Raw genomic sequence first — 13765 nt, forward strand, 5'->3', positions numbered from 1 at the left:
CAAAATAGAGGATAAAAATTTCAGCATAGATAGGACAAGATGTTGCATTATCAACACGTTTCAGGTGTCACACCACCCTTAATCATAACTAAGGGTGCTGTGACACCTGAAACGCGTTGATAACGCAACATCTTGTCCTATCTATGCTGAAATTTTTATCCTCTATTTTGCTAAAACTGAGTAAATAAAGAATTGTTTTTTTCACGTCATCTTTGAGCTGGATTATCTTTCTATTGTAAGCACAGTGCACTTGACTAGTTTTTTTTCTTTTTCAGGTGAACAATGGGCCTTGTTTTCTTCACTGCGTAGGACACATTTTTAGCCTCTGTGTTAGGTTTCACAATCTTGGTTGGATCTGTTTTTTTTTCTTATAAAAAAATTCTTAGCTTTTCCTAGCCATTCAACAGTAATGTATGGACAACACAGGGATGACATCCGCGAGCTGTTATTTCTTCACGGGCCTATCAACTTACATTAGCAAGTTTGTTCCACCACACAGATCAAGATAGGGCATGTCTCCATATTTGTTTTCAGACAACCAGACATGTGTAAAGGCACATTGATTGTAATGGGTCCCGGAGCTAAATTAAAATAACGGCTAGCACAAGTACAAAGAAAAATTGTGAAAACGGTCTTAGAGTGGTTAATAATCTGCATTGAGCTCCTTAGCCTCTATTCGCCAGTACTTTTACCTTTGCTTGACCAAAGATTTTGATTTTGATGGTGGAATGGTGGATTGAAGCCTCTGTACAGGATCCTTGATTGTATTTCTATGTGTTCATTGACTATAAAACATAGCTTCTAACTGCTTTCTACTTTCATCCAGACAAAGAGCACCACTCTAGCATTTTTTTGTCACGGCACCGGCCCCTGCTCCTGCTTACCTCTCTGCGTGCTCTGTCCGGCATGCTCTTGCTTCTCGGCGCGTCCCCGCGCCCGGCCTCCGGCTCCCTCGGTGTCGGGTATGAGCACACAGTGCGCGGCCTCCTGGGTAATGTGACGTGCTAGCCCCGCCCCCAACATGGCGGCCTCCACCGCTACATATGCCCGGCGCCTGCTCAGGTAAGACGCCTGATTATCTTATGCGGTGACGCTGTCTGCTGCGGTGCTCACTGTGTCCTCAGGCCCCCTCTCATCCTCTGTCTGCGCTGTGTTAGTGCCTTGGTTCTCCCTAGTCCGCTGCCTGCTTGATCTCGGTCTGACTCTCCTGTACTCTGCCCTCCCAGTCTCACCAAGGGCTTTCCCTCCTCTGTCCTGCCTCATGCTCTCCCCTCTCCGTCTCGGTTATCTGCCGTCCTACACTTTATACATCATTTTGCTTCTTTACCTTTACAGCCTCCAGTTCTGTGCTCCCCTGGCTCTCCGGTCCTGTACCCCACTGGGTCTCTGCCTTGCCCGGTGCTCTGCTTATCGTCCACATCAGCGCCTTCTTTCTATTGCCTCAGTCGTCCCTTTGGTTCCGGCTGTTGTGGCTCTATCCCCTGGAGGTCTGTCCCTAACACTCCTTGTATAGGGGGTGGTCCTCACCTGGGCACTCGCCTCCGGGGGCTCTGGAGTCATGACCCAGAGGGTCCACTTTCAGGTGCATCTTTATTTTTCCTCAACACCATAACATTTTTATTGCCACTCTGGAGAGGTGCATTTAATGTAAGTTCCCTGCCACTAGTATTATACTTTTAACATGTTACTGCCCTTTGGAATAACATTCTGTGACACACTTGTGGTGTCAATATAAGCACTGCACTCTGAGAGGAGTCCATTGAGAGGTGTAGTTTGTAAAATGGGGTCATTATGGGGGAGTCTGCTGTTCTGGCAACTCAGGGGCTCTTCCAGTGGGAACCTACAAACCATAAAAACAAAATATGGACTGTAATCTGGCGCTCCTTCCCTTCTGAGCTTTTTATTGTGCCGGATGCAGCAATTTGCATCCACAGACATTTGCAGGCAAACGGATGAGATTTTACAGATTTTACATTATATCAATTTCTGCTGCACATTTTAACCATGGATAGGTCTATGGTATAGTGACAATATTTTCAGTAAAGGAAATTCCAAGATAAAACTGAAAAGAGATGTGACGCTTCAGGAGCAGACTACGTCCGAGAGTGGACCCTCTGGGTCGCGGATCTGGAGCCCCTGGGCCGAGCGCACCAGGTGATGACAACCAATATACAGGGATCGTTAGGGGCAAGACCACAGAGGTCAGATCCGCGACAGCTGGTACCAAGAGGGACGGCTCAGGGAGACGCAAGGCAAGAGGTAGGACAGGGAACCACGGACAGAGACAAGGGTACCTAGGCAAGAGAACCAGAGGAAGGAGGAACCCAGCAGAAAGGCCCGTGGGGCGACAGAGCGAGGCACAGAGGGGAGACGGACAGACAGGGAAGCCTAGAGGGAATTATGCAAGAGAATCCAGACAGGAGAAAACAGGGAGACCAGGATGGCAGGAACCGACCGGGGAAATGAATACCCGCAGGTAGGTAGGGACAGACAGGGAGGACCTAACGGACAAGGGGAACCGAGGCAAGCAGGGAGGACTGACACAACACAGAAACAGGTGCCGCGATGAGCACCAAGTAGTAGCACAAAACAAGAGGAGTGCGGCCAGAACAGTGCGGGAGATCCACACAATCACCAGGCGCCCCCCTCCTAGGGAGGATGCCTGAAGTACCTTAGTGCCAGGAAGTGCTCCTCAGCCCTGCCCCTCAGCGATGCCCACGGCCAAATGACAAGGATGGATGGGCGCGCGCCCTCAACCTAAGGCCGACGCGTGCAGCAGGACGGAAGACAGGGCGGGTGCGCACACGGACGGAGGCGCGCAGGTGAGGAGAGGCTGCGGCAGCTGCCGCTGCTGATGGGGCATCGGCGGGCATGACCGCCGATGTCACAAGAGACATAATATAGGTATAATAATCATTAGAGTAAAATAGAAGACCAGAGCTTCAGTTTAATAGTATATCAGAGAATGAGAAAACATATAAGACATGCAGACATGCATGGTAAGTGTTCTGTACAATTTTTGCTATCTTGACAACTAGACTATTCCTTGGCTTAAATGTGATGTTGATTTTTATGCAGTTTTCAATATGACCACTAGATGGTATCCTTGTGCAACTAGTTATTATACTGAACTTTCTTGTTTGAAAAAATATTGGTGATAACTGATGAAGGCGTCAGTACTATTCTGTAACCTGTAGTATCCATTCAATAAATAAAGTATACACTTATAATACTGCTATATACAGCAGCCCCCCATTCAGGCTCCAATTTTATATATTGTTAATATTTCTTTCTATTGCAGCATTTATTAAAATTAAATATTCAAAATCAATTGATTTATTTTAAAGCGGTTGTCCACTACTCAGACCATCCCTTCTCAATCTCTGTGCTTCCCCTTGTAAAGTAATAACTAGAGTTGAGCGAAACAGGTCGGTCAAATTCATAAGTCGCCGACTTTCGCTGAAGTCGGGTTCCATGAAACGAAACCCGACCATAGCGTGAGGTCGGCCACGAGGTCGACGACCAGAGCGCCAAAGTCGCGTTTCAAATGATGCTTCCAGCGCCCTTTTTCAGCCAATGATGGAGGACGCACACTGTGGGCAACGTGATGACATGGGCATCGGTCACCACCATCTTTGAGAAGGGCATGCAAGTGATTGGCTGGCTTTTTGTGGCGTCACAGGGGCTATAAAAGGGCGTGCACGCCGACCGCCATCTTACTTCTGCCGATCTTAGCATTAGGGAGAGGTTGCAGCTGCTGATTCTGAATAAGGGAGAGCGTTAGGCTGGGAAGAAGAACAAAAAAACTGCTTCTGCTGTTAGCGATTTCCACTGTACAACACAACAGTTTGTGCACAGTGACAGGGGAGGCTCTATTTTTGTGCATCAGCTCTGTTGGTTATTAGGCTGCCTTATAAGGCTACGTGATAGCTGCATTGCTGTTTGCACACTACTGTGCAAACTGCTTTTTTAAAAGCAAAAATACTTTTCTTCCTCTTTTCTGCACAGTTACCAAGCGTTCATTTTTCCACACTTTTGTGTGCAGCAGTCATGCTTATTAGGCTGTCTGCTGCCATACTTGGACTGAGAGCATCAATGTCAGCCTCCTAAAATCTCTAGGGAGCTTCTAATTCTCCCTAATACTATATACACACCTTGTACTTTGTCATACACCAGCCAATTTCAGCCTGTTAAATTGAGGTGTAATCTATAGTTGGCCTGAGATAATAGTTCAGCCTCCTAAAATTTCTAGGGAGCTTCCAATTCTCCCCAATACTATATACACCTTGTACCTTGCTTTACAGTACCATATAGCTGGTGGTATTTTGGGTACATTTTTCCAAAAATGAGGAAGTATGGTGGAAGAGGCCGTGTAAGTGGGCGGGGGTTGCCAGCTGGTACCGATGGTGGTGGGGGTGGTGGTGCATCTGCTGGTAGTGGCAAAAGCACAATAGCACCTAAGGCAGGAGGAGTCGAGCCTGCATCATCGTCTGGCTCCACAAGGCCTCGAAGGCTCCCTTTTCTGGGAGTAGGTAAACCGCTTTTAAAGCCGGAGCTTCAGGAACAAGTTTTGGCTTACATTGCTGACACAGCCTCAAACTCTATCGCCTCCTCTTTTGAAGTTTCAAAAAAGTCATCAGTGGAGGCTCCTTGTCAAGAACAACACCTTTCCTTGTGTCCTTCACCCCTACCAAAAGTGAAGGATGCGGCAGGCCACACTACAGATTACTCCATGGAGCTCTTTTCACATACCATGCCTGGGTTATCAAGTCAAATTGTGAATTCCCCAGTCCAAGATGAATCGGACATGGAGTGCACTGATGCACAGCCACTGCTAGATTTTTCTGCTGGTACATTCACTCAGAGCACTACATTGTCCTCGCAGTGTACTGAGCTAGAATCTGACCCTGATGAAACTCAGGTGCCCCTTCCCGCATACTATACCACCTTACCCGGTGACACTGCACATGAAATTGAAGAGGAGGTGATGGATGACCCAGTTGTTGACCCAGATTGGCATCCATTGGGGGAAGAGGGTGCCACTGCCAATAGCTCAGAAGAGGAGGAGGAGGATTCACAGCAGGCATCGACATCGCAACAGTTGTTATCTGGCAGGCCCGTAGCAGTCCAAAAACAGTTTACAAAAACCCAAAGAGTTGCAGGACAGCTTGGCCAGATGGTCAAATTAGCACAGCGTGCAAGGCCTCAAAATGTCTTCCATAGTAGGAAGAGTGCAGTGTGGCACTTTTTTGAACAAAATCCTAATAATCAGGCCAAGGTTATCTGTAAGAAGTGCGCAAAGACCTTTAGCCGAGGGAAAAATCTGAGAAATTTGAATACCAGTTGCATCCTTAGACATTTAACCACCATGCACTTGCAAGCGTGGACGGACTACCAAATCTCACGTACCACATGTGCACCTGCTCTGAATGAAGTTAGTCAGCAATGCTACATCGCTTCCCCCACTCTAAGCCCACCATTTAGCACACCACCAGCAGCAACTGTGGAGGTGTCGTCGCAAGGCCAAAGCAGTCAGGGAATCACAATGTTATTGCTACGAAACACTGAATCTAGGCCATCAGCAAGACCACCATCACCATCACTAACCCTCTCTCAGTCCGCCATGTCCACCGCTGGTTCCACCATATGCAGCTCTCACGTCCAGCTCACCCTACCAGAGACTCTAATCTCGTTAGAGATGATGCTCTACCGGTTGGTTGAAAGCGAAGCTTTCCACGAGCTCATGGCCTACGCAGTACCACGCTGTGACCTACCAGTCGGCACTTCTTTTCTCGAAAAGCCATCCCAGCCCTCCACCTGCATGTGAAAGACTGCATTGTCCATGCACTCAAGCAATCAGTGAGTGGAAAGGTGCACCTCACAACAGATGCATGGTCCAGTAGGCATGGCCAGGGCCGTTACGTGTCCATCACTGCGCACTGGGTTAATGTGGTGGATGCATGGTCCACAGGGGACAGCGGCAGTAGGACAGTGCTGCCTAGCCCACGGTATAGGAAACAGTTGGCTGTAGGCGTTCGACCCTCCTCCTTCTCCAGAAGTGAAAGCTTGTCCACAGAGCGCAGTCGCATGAGCACTCCATCTGCTGCTGCCAGTGTTGCACACGAGGTTGTTATGAATGAGTCACCGAAAGAGGAAAAAACAAAAATACAAGCTAAGTCCAGAAAACCGGAGAGGTTGGTAGCTATTGGATTGCAGACCCCTGATCCTATCCACAACAACTAACAGTAGCCGTGGGGGGTTCCTAAGATGCCCTAGACCCCTCGATCACAGCCGGAGAAGTAAATAGGCCTAAAGAAAGAAAGGGGAAATCTAAACTGCCCCAGAGCAGACCCCAAAGCAATAGGCAGCCCCCAACAAATAATGATGGTGAAGCAAGATGAAAACACTAACACAGATAGAAAGATAGGTTGAGCAAATGATGGGGCCCAAGCTAACTAAAAAGGACAGGATAGAAAAGCTGCTGTCTGCAATCCGCAAAAAACCCTACCAAAAAATGTCCCAACCGACTGATAGGAAAAACAGGCCCTGAAGTCACTAGGACTTCAAAATGACTTTATCAGCACTCAGGTAAATTCTGAAGACAGAGCAAAGAGACAAACTGATCAGAGACAGAAATGGAACTCAGCACACCCCCGACCGGGGTTGGCTGAACTCCAAAAAACAAGGTAAACAAAACAAAACTAATAAGTTCAATAGCAGAGCAAAAAACTTATCTTTGGGAAGCAGGAATCAGACTGGTCTCCAAGAATCCAGCAGAGAAATCACCAGCGACTCAGAAGGGCGTCGGCTGCCTTATATCCAGTCAGCAGTTCCTGTTACCCAGTCATCATCTACCAGATCAGGTGTTTGGTAATCAGCCTCACTACCTTCCTTCACAAGTAGAGGGAGTTCATCAGACATAGACGGTGAAGGGAAAAAGAACTCACAACAGTACCTCCCCCTTCAGGAGGGGTCACCGAACCTTTCATCCACGCCACCAGGGCGATCAGGATGGGCCCGATGAACGGCACGAACCAATCTTTCGGCATGAATATCGGATACAGGGACCCAAGAATTATCCTCCTGGCCATAACCCTTCCATTTAACCAAATACTGGAGTCTCTGTCTAGCCAGGCGAGAATCCAGTATCTTCTCAACCTCATATTCCACATTACCTTCAACCAATAACGGGTCAGGAGGTGCCACCACAGGAACTACTGGCTCAACAAACCTCTTTAGCAGAGACTTATGAAACACGTTATGGATCTTAAATGTAACAGGAAGAGCCAATCGAAAAGAGACTGGATTAAGAATCTCCAAAACCTTGTAAGGTCCAATAAATCTAGGTTTAAACTTTGGAGAAGCCACCTTCATAGCGATATTCTTTGATGACAACCAAACCATATCACCCACCTTAAACTGGGGACCAATGGTCCTATGCCGGTTGGAAAACCGCTGGGCCTTTTCCTGTGAGAGAGACAACTTATCCACCACTTGGTCCCAGATCTGATGCATTCTCTCCACCACAGTGTCAACACCTGGGCAGGCAGAAGGCTCCACCTGCCCTGAAGAGAAACGAGGATGAAACCCAAAGTTACACAAAAAAGGTGACATCAAAGTGGCAGAACTAGCTCTATTATTTAAAGCAAATTCGGCCAAGGGCAAAAATGAAACCCAATCATCCTGATCAGCAGAAATAAAACATCTCAAATACGACTCCAAAGTCTGGTTTGTTCTCTCCATCGGCCCATTGGTCTGAGGGTGAAAAGCAGAGGAGAAGGACAACTGAATTCCCAGCTTGGAACAGAAAGTCCTCCAAAATCTAGACACAAACTGAACTCCTCTGTCAGATACAATGTTCTCAGGAATCCTGTGCAAGCGAACCACCTGTTGCAAAAATAAGGGCACCAACTCTGAGGAAGATGGCAACTTAGGGAATGGTACAAGATGGACCATCTTAGAGAATCTATCACAAATCACCCAAATAGCAGTCATTCTCCGAGAGACAGGCATATCAGAGATAAAATCCATTGAAATATGGGTCCATGGCCTCCTGGGCACCGGCAAAGGCATCAACAACCCACTAGAGCGAGAACAAGGTTTAGACCGAGAGCAAGTCCCACAGGACTGCACAAAATTCCTGACATCACGAGACAAGGCGGGCCACCAAAAAGACCGACTCACCAAATCTCTAGTACCAAAAATACCTGGATGACCAGCCAATGCAGAGCAATAAACTTCAGACATCACTCTCTTCCTCCACTGGTCAGGAACATACAATTTTCCAATGGGACAACGCTCAGGTTTGTCCTCCTGAAACTCTTCCAGAGCACGTCTCAAATCGAGCGAGATGGCAGAAAGAACTACCCCCTCACCTAAGATGGTAGCAGGCTTGGTCACAACAGGAGAATCAGCAAAGAAACTCCTAGAGAGGGCGTCTGCCTTGACATTCTTAGTGCCCGGAAGAAAAGAGACCACAAAATCAAAACGTGTGAAAAACAAGGCCCACCTAGCCTGTCTAGGATTCAAGCGTTTGGCCGACTCCAGGTAAATCAAATTCTTGTAGTCAATAAGGACCACGACTTGATGTTTAGCTCCCTCCAACCAATGTCTCCACTCCTCAAATGCCTATTTCATGGCTAACAGTTCCCGATTCCCCACATCATAGTTACGTTCGGATGGGGAGAACTTTTGGGAAAAGAAAGCAGAGGGATTCATTTTAGATGTTACAGGATCCTTTTGGGACAAAACAACTCCTGCACCAATCTCAGAAGCGTCCACCTCTACCTGAAACGGGAGTGAGACATCAGGTTGCCGCAAAACCGGAGCAGAAGTGAACCTTCGCTTCAGCTCCTGAAAGGAAGAAACAGCCTCCGGAGACCAATTCAGCACATCAGCACCCTTCTTAGTCAAATCAGTCAATGGTTTGGCAATACCAGAAAAATTAGCTATAAATTTACGATAAAAATTAGCAAAACCCAAAAACTTCTGGAGGGCCTTCAAAGAAGTGGGCTGAACCCAATCATAAATGGCCTGTACCTTGACCGGGTCCATTTCAATAGTTGACGGAGACAAAATAAATTCCAAAAATGAAATCCTCTGTACACCAAAAAGGCATTTCGATCCCTTGACATATAGGGAATTCTCCCTCAAAATCCGGAACACAGTCTGAACATGTTCCACATGAGAGTCCCAATCCTTGGAAAAGATCAAAATATCATCCAGATAGATGATCAAAAATTTATCCACCAAGTCTCGGAAAATATCATTCATGAAGCACTGGAAGACAGAAGGGGCATTAGTGAGCCCAAAAGGCATCACCAGGTACTCAAAATGTCCCTCCGGAGTATTAAACGCCGTCTTCCATTCATCCCCATGCTTAATGCGAATAAGATTATACGCCCCCCTGAGGTCAAGCTTTGTAAACCAGCAAGCACCTTTAACTCTGGAGAATAGATCAGAAATCAGGGGTAACGGATACTGATATTTAGCAGTAATTTTGTTGAGGGAACAATAGTCAATACAAGGCCTTAATGACCCATCTTTTTTAGCCACGAAGAAAAACCCAGCACCTAAGGGTGAAGAGGATGGTCTAATATGACCCTTCTCCAGCGACTCCTTAATATAGGATCGCATAGCCTCGTGCTCGGGTACAGATAAATTGAAAAGTCGACCCTTGGGAAATTTACGCCCAGGGCTCAGCTCAATTGCACAGTCATAACTCCTATGAGGAGGCAAAGACGCAGACTCCTTCTCACTAAATACATCATAAAAATCAGCCAAATAATCAGGAACATCATGCGACTGGGGAGAGGTGGAGAAAACAGGAGCATCACTAAGGGCACACCGACAACCCCAACTCACCACAGACACAGATTTCCAATCCAAAACTAGATTATGGATTTGCAACCAGGGAAATCCCAGAACAATGGTATCATGCAAATTATGCAACAACAAAAATCTGCAATTCTCTTGATGGTCTGGGGCGACCCGCATTACCACCTGGGTCCAAAACTGAGGTTTATTCTTCACCAAAGGAGTAGCATCAATACCCCTCAAAGGGATAGGCATCCGCAGTGGTGTCATAGGAAATCCACAACGTTTAGCAAAATCCAAGTCCATCAGGTTCAGAGCTGCTCCCGAATCCACAAAAGCCTTAGCGGAAAATGTGGACAGGGAGCAGATCAGAGTAATTGCCAGAAGAAACTTAGGTTGAACACCACCCACAGCAAATGTGTGTGCAAAACGTTTCTCTCATTTAGGGCAGACAGAAATGATATGCGAGGCATCTCCACAGAAGAAACACAGCTTATTACGCCTTCTGAACTCCTGACGCTGCGCCCCAGACAAAACTCTATCACATTGCATAGGTTCAGACATTTGTTCAACAGGTGGCAACACCTCTTGTGCGGTTTTGCGTTCACACAAAAGCCGATCAACCTGAATGGCTAATGACATAGTATCGTCAAGACCAGAGGGAACAGGAAATCCCACCATAGTATCTTTTACGGTTTCTGACAAACCCTTCCGAAAGAAAGCTGCCAAGGCACCATCATTCCAGGTAGTAAGGACCGCCCACTTTCGGAATTTTTGACAGTACAACTCTGCAGAATCCTGACCCTGGCTCAATGCCAACAGGGTCGTTTCAGCCTGATCAATAGCATTAGGTTCATCATGCAACAACCCCAAGGCTTGAAAAAATGCGTTCACATTAGTAAAAATAGGATCATCAGGTTTCAAAGAAAACGCCCAATCCTGGGGATCGCCGCGCAGCAAAGAGATGACAATTTTAACCTGCTGCGCGGAGCTCCCCGATGAGTTAGGCTTCAAGGCAAAAAATAATTTACAATTATTCTTAAAATTCAAAAATTTAGGCCGATCCCCAAAAAACACATCAGGAGTAGGGATCTTTGGTTCAGCAGCATGTGAATGAGCAAGATAGGCGGAAATTCCCCGCACTTCAGCAGTGAGCTGCTCCACACGATCAGACAATTGCTTCATCTCCATTGAGAAAGAAAAAAAAATTCCCCCTGCGGCCTCAGAGACATAGAGGAAAAAATATACACAAAAAAAATTCTGACAAACTCTTTTTTTTTTTTTACAATTCTTTCCTGCTAATGAGTACCCTAGGATCTGCGGTATGGCTGGTGATTCTGTTATGAATGAGTCACCGAAGGAGGAAAAAACAAAAATACAAGCTAAGTCCAGAAAACCGGAGAGGTTGGTAGCTATCGGATTGCAGACCCCTGATACTATCCACAACAACTAACAGTAGCCATGGGGGGTTCCTACGATGCCCTAGACCCCTCGATCACAGCCGGAGAACTAAATAGACCTAAAGAAAGAAAGGGGAAATCTAAACTGCCCCAGAGCAGACCCCAAAGCAATAGCCAGCCCCCAACAAATAATGACGGTGAAGCAAGATGAAAACACTAACACAGATAGAAAGATAGGTTGAGCAAACGATAGGGCCCAAGCTAACTAAAAAGGACAGGATAGAAAAGCTGCTGTCTGCAATCTCCAAAAAACCCTACCAAAAAATGTCCCAACCGAATGATAGGAAAAACAGGCCCTAAAGTCGCTAGGACTTCAAAATGACTATATCAGCACTCAGGTAAATTCTGAAGACAGAGCAAAGAGACAAACTGACCAGAGACAAAAATGGAACCCAGCACACCCCCGGGGATGGCTGAGCTCCAAAAGACAAGGTAAACAAAACAAAACTAATAAGTTCAATAGCAGAGCAAAAAACTTATCTTTGGGAAGCAGGAATCAGACTAGTCTCCAAGAATCCAGCAGAGAAATCACCAGCGACTCAGAAGGTCGTTGGCTGCCTTATATCCAGTCAGCAGTTTCTGTTACCCAGTCATCATCTACCAGAACAGGTGTTTGGTAATCAGCCTCACTACCTTCCTTCACAAGAAAAGGGAGTTCATCAGACATCGACGGTGAAGGGGAAAATGAACTCACAACACGAGGTGTCCCACTATCGAACAGCTAGTAGTAAGCGTCAGCAGGCTGTGTTGAAGATGATGTGCTTGGGCGAGAACAGACACACCGCGGAGGTACTGGCCGACTACTTGCAGCGTCAAACAGAGTCATGGCTGGGCAGTCTACATCTTGAGGCAGGCAAGGTAGTTAGTGATAACGGCCAGAATTTTGTGTCAGCCATAGCCCTTTCAAAACTCAGACACATACCTTGCCTGGCTCACACCATGAACCTGGTGGTGCAGTGCTTTCTCAATAATTATCCTGAGTTAACAGCCCTACTCCATAAGGTGCGAAGACTGTGCTCGCACATCCACCGGTCGCCCGTACACTCCTGTCGTATGCAGAAGCTGCAGCAATTGCTCCACCTTCCCAAGCACCACCTAATTATCGACATTGCAACAAGGTGGAACTCCACCCTGCACATGGTTCAGAGGCTGTGCAAACAGAGGCAGGCTGTAATGCATTTGTGGGAGGATACACAGGCAGGCAGTTTGAGGGCAGACATGGAGTTGTCTGGTGTGCAATGGTCAAATCTGAAAGACCTCTGTAAAGTCCTTCAGTGTTTTGAGGAATGCACACGGCTGGTAAGCACAGACGACGCCATCATAAGCATGAGCATCCCACTTATGAGTCTGCTAATGCAAACTTTGACGCACATTAAGGAGCAGGCGTCTGCAGCCGAGGAAGAAGAGGCGGAGGGAAGCCTTGATGACAGTCAGCCATTGTCTGCTCAGGGAAATCTCGTGGACGAGGTGGAGGAAGAAGAGGAGGAGGAGGAGGATGATGGGGATGATTATTTAGGGGAGGAGGATGCTTCTCAGGGGGCAAGAGAAAATGTTGGCGTGGCAAGGTCAGGTGCAGGGTTTGTGCGTGACTAGAGGGATGCTGATTTCCCTGAAAGTGCTCCTCCACCCAGCACTCGCAGTGCATCATTGACACCTGGAACATTGGCCCACATGTGTGATTATGCCTTGTAGATTCTAAAAAGGACCCCCGTATTGCCAAATTGTTGAACGATGACGACTACTGGTTGGCCAGCATCCTGGATCCACGCTATAAAGGCAAATTCCAAAAAATCATGCCACAGGAGAACCTAGAGTTGATATTGGCTAACAAACAAGCAACTCTGGTAAACCGTTTGAGGCATTCCCAGCACACAGCGGCTGTGTTGGTTCTCCCACGAGCTGTAGGGGGCAACATGGAAGAGGTGTTCGTGGTGCACACAGCCGAAGTGGCGTTGGACACAGGGGTTTCATGACCATGTTGTGGACTGATTATTCAAGTACTGCTCACACGAATGGTAATAATGCATTGATTGAAAGTGACAGGAGACAGCAGTTGTCAACTATGGTTACAAACTACTTCTCCCATATCGATGTTCTCCCTCACAGGTCATTCCCCTTTGACTATTGGACCTGTAAACTGGACACCTGGCCTGAATTGGCACAATATGCCTTACAGGAGCTCGCTTTGCCCTGCTGCTAGTGTGTTATCTGAACGAGTCTTCAGTGCTGCTTGATCAATCCTGACAGAAAAAAGGACCCGTCTGTTGACCCAAAATGTTGATGATCTAACCTTCATTAAAATGAACCATGCATGGGTTTCAAAACATTTTGTCCCACCTTCCCCTGCTGACACGTAGGTTGCCAGAAAAATGGCTCGCTTTTGTCCTCCTCTTCCTCGGACTTTTCATATTCTTCCACTTGCAGCTGCTGAATGTCCAACATCAACATATGCCATTTTTTCAACCTCCCTAACTGGGCTGCCTCCCCCC

The sequence above is a fragment of the Dendrobates tinctorius genome, unplaced genomic scaffold, assembly GCF_039654945.1.
Source record: "Dendrobates tinctorius isolate UK_male_01 unplaced genomic scaffold, ASM3965494v1 ptg000024l, whole genome shotgun sequence".
Lineage (NCBI taxonomy): Eukaryota > Metazoa > Chordata > Amphibia > Anura > Dendrobatidae > Dendrobates > Dendrobates tinctorius.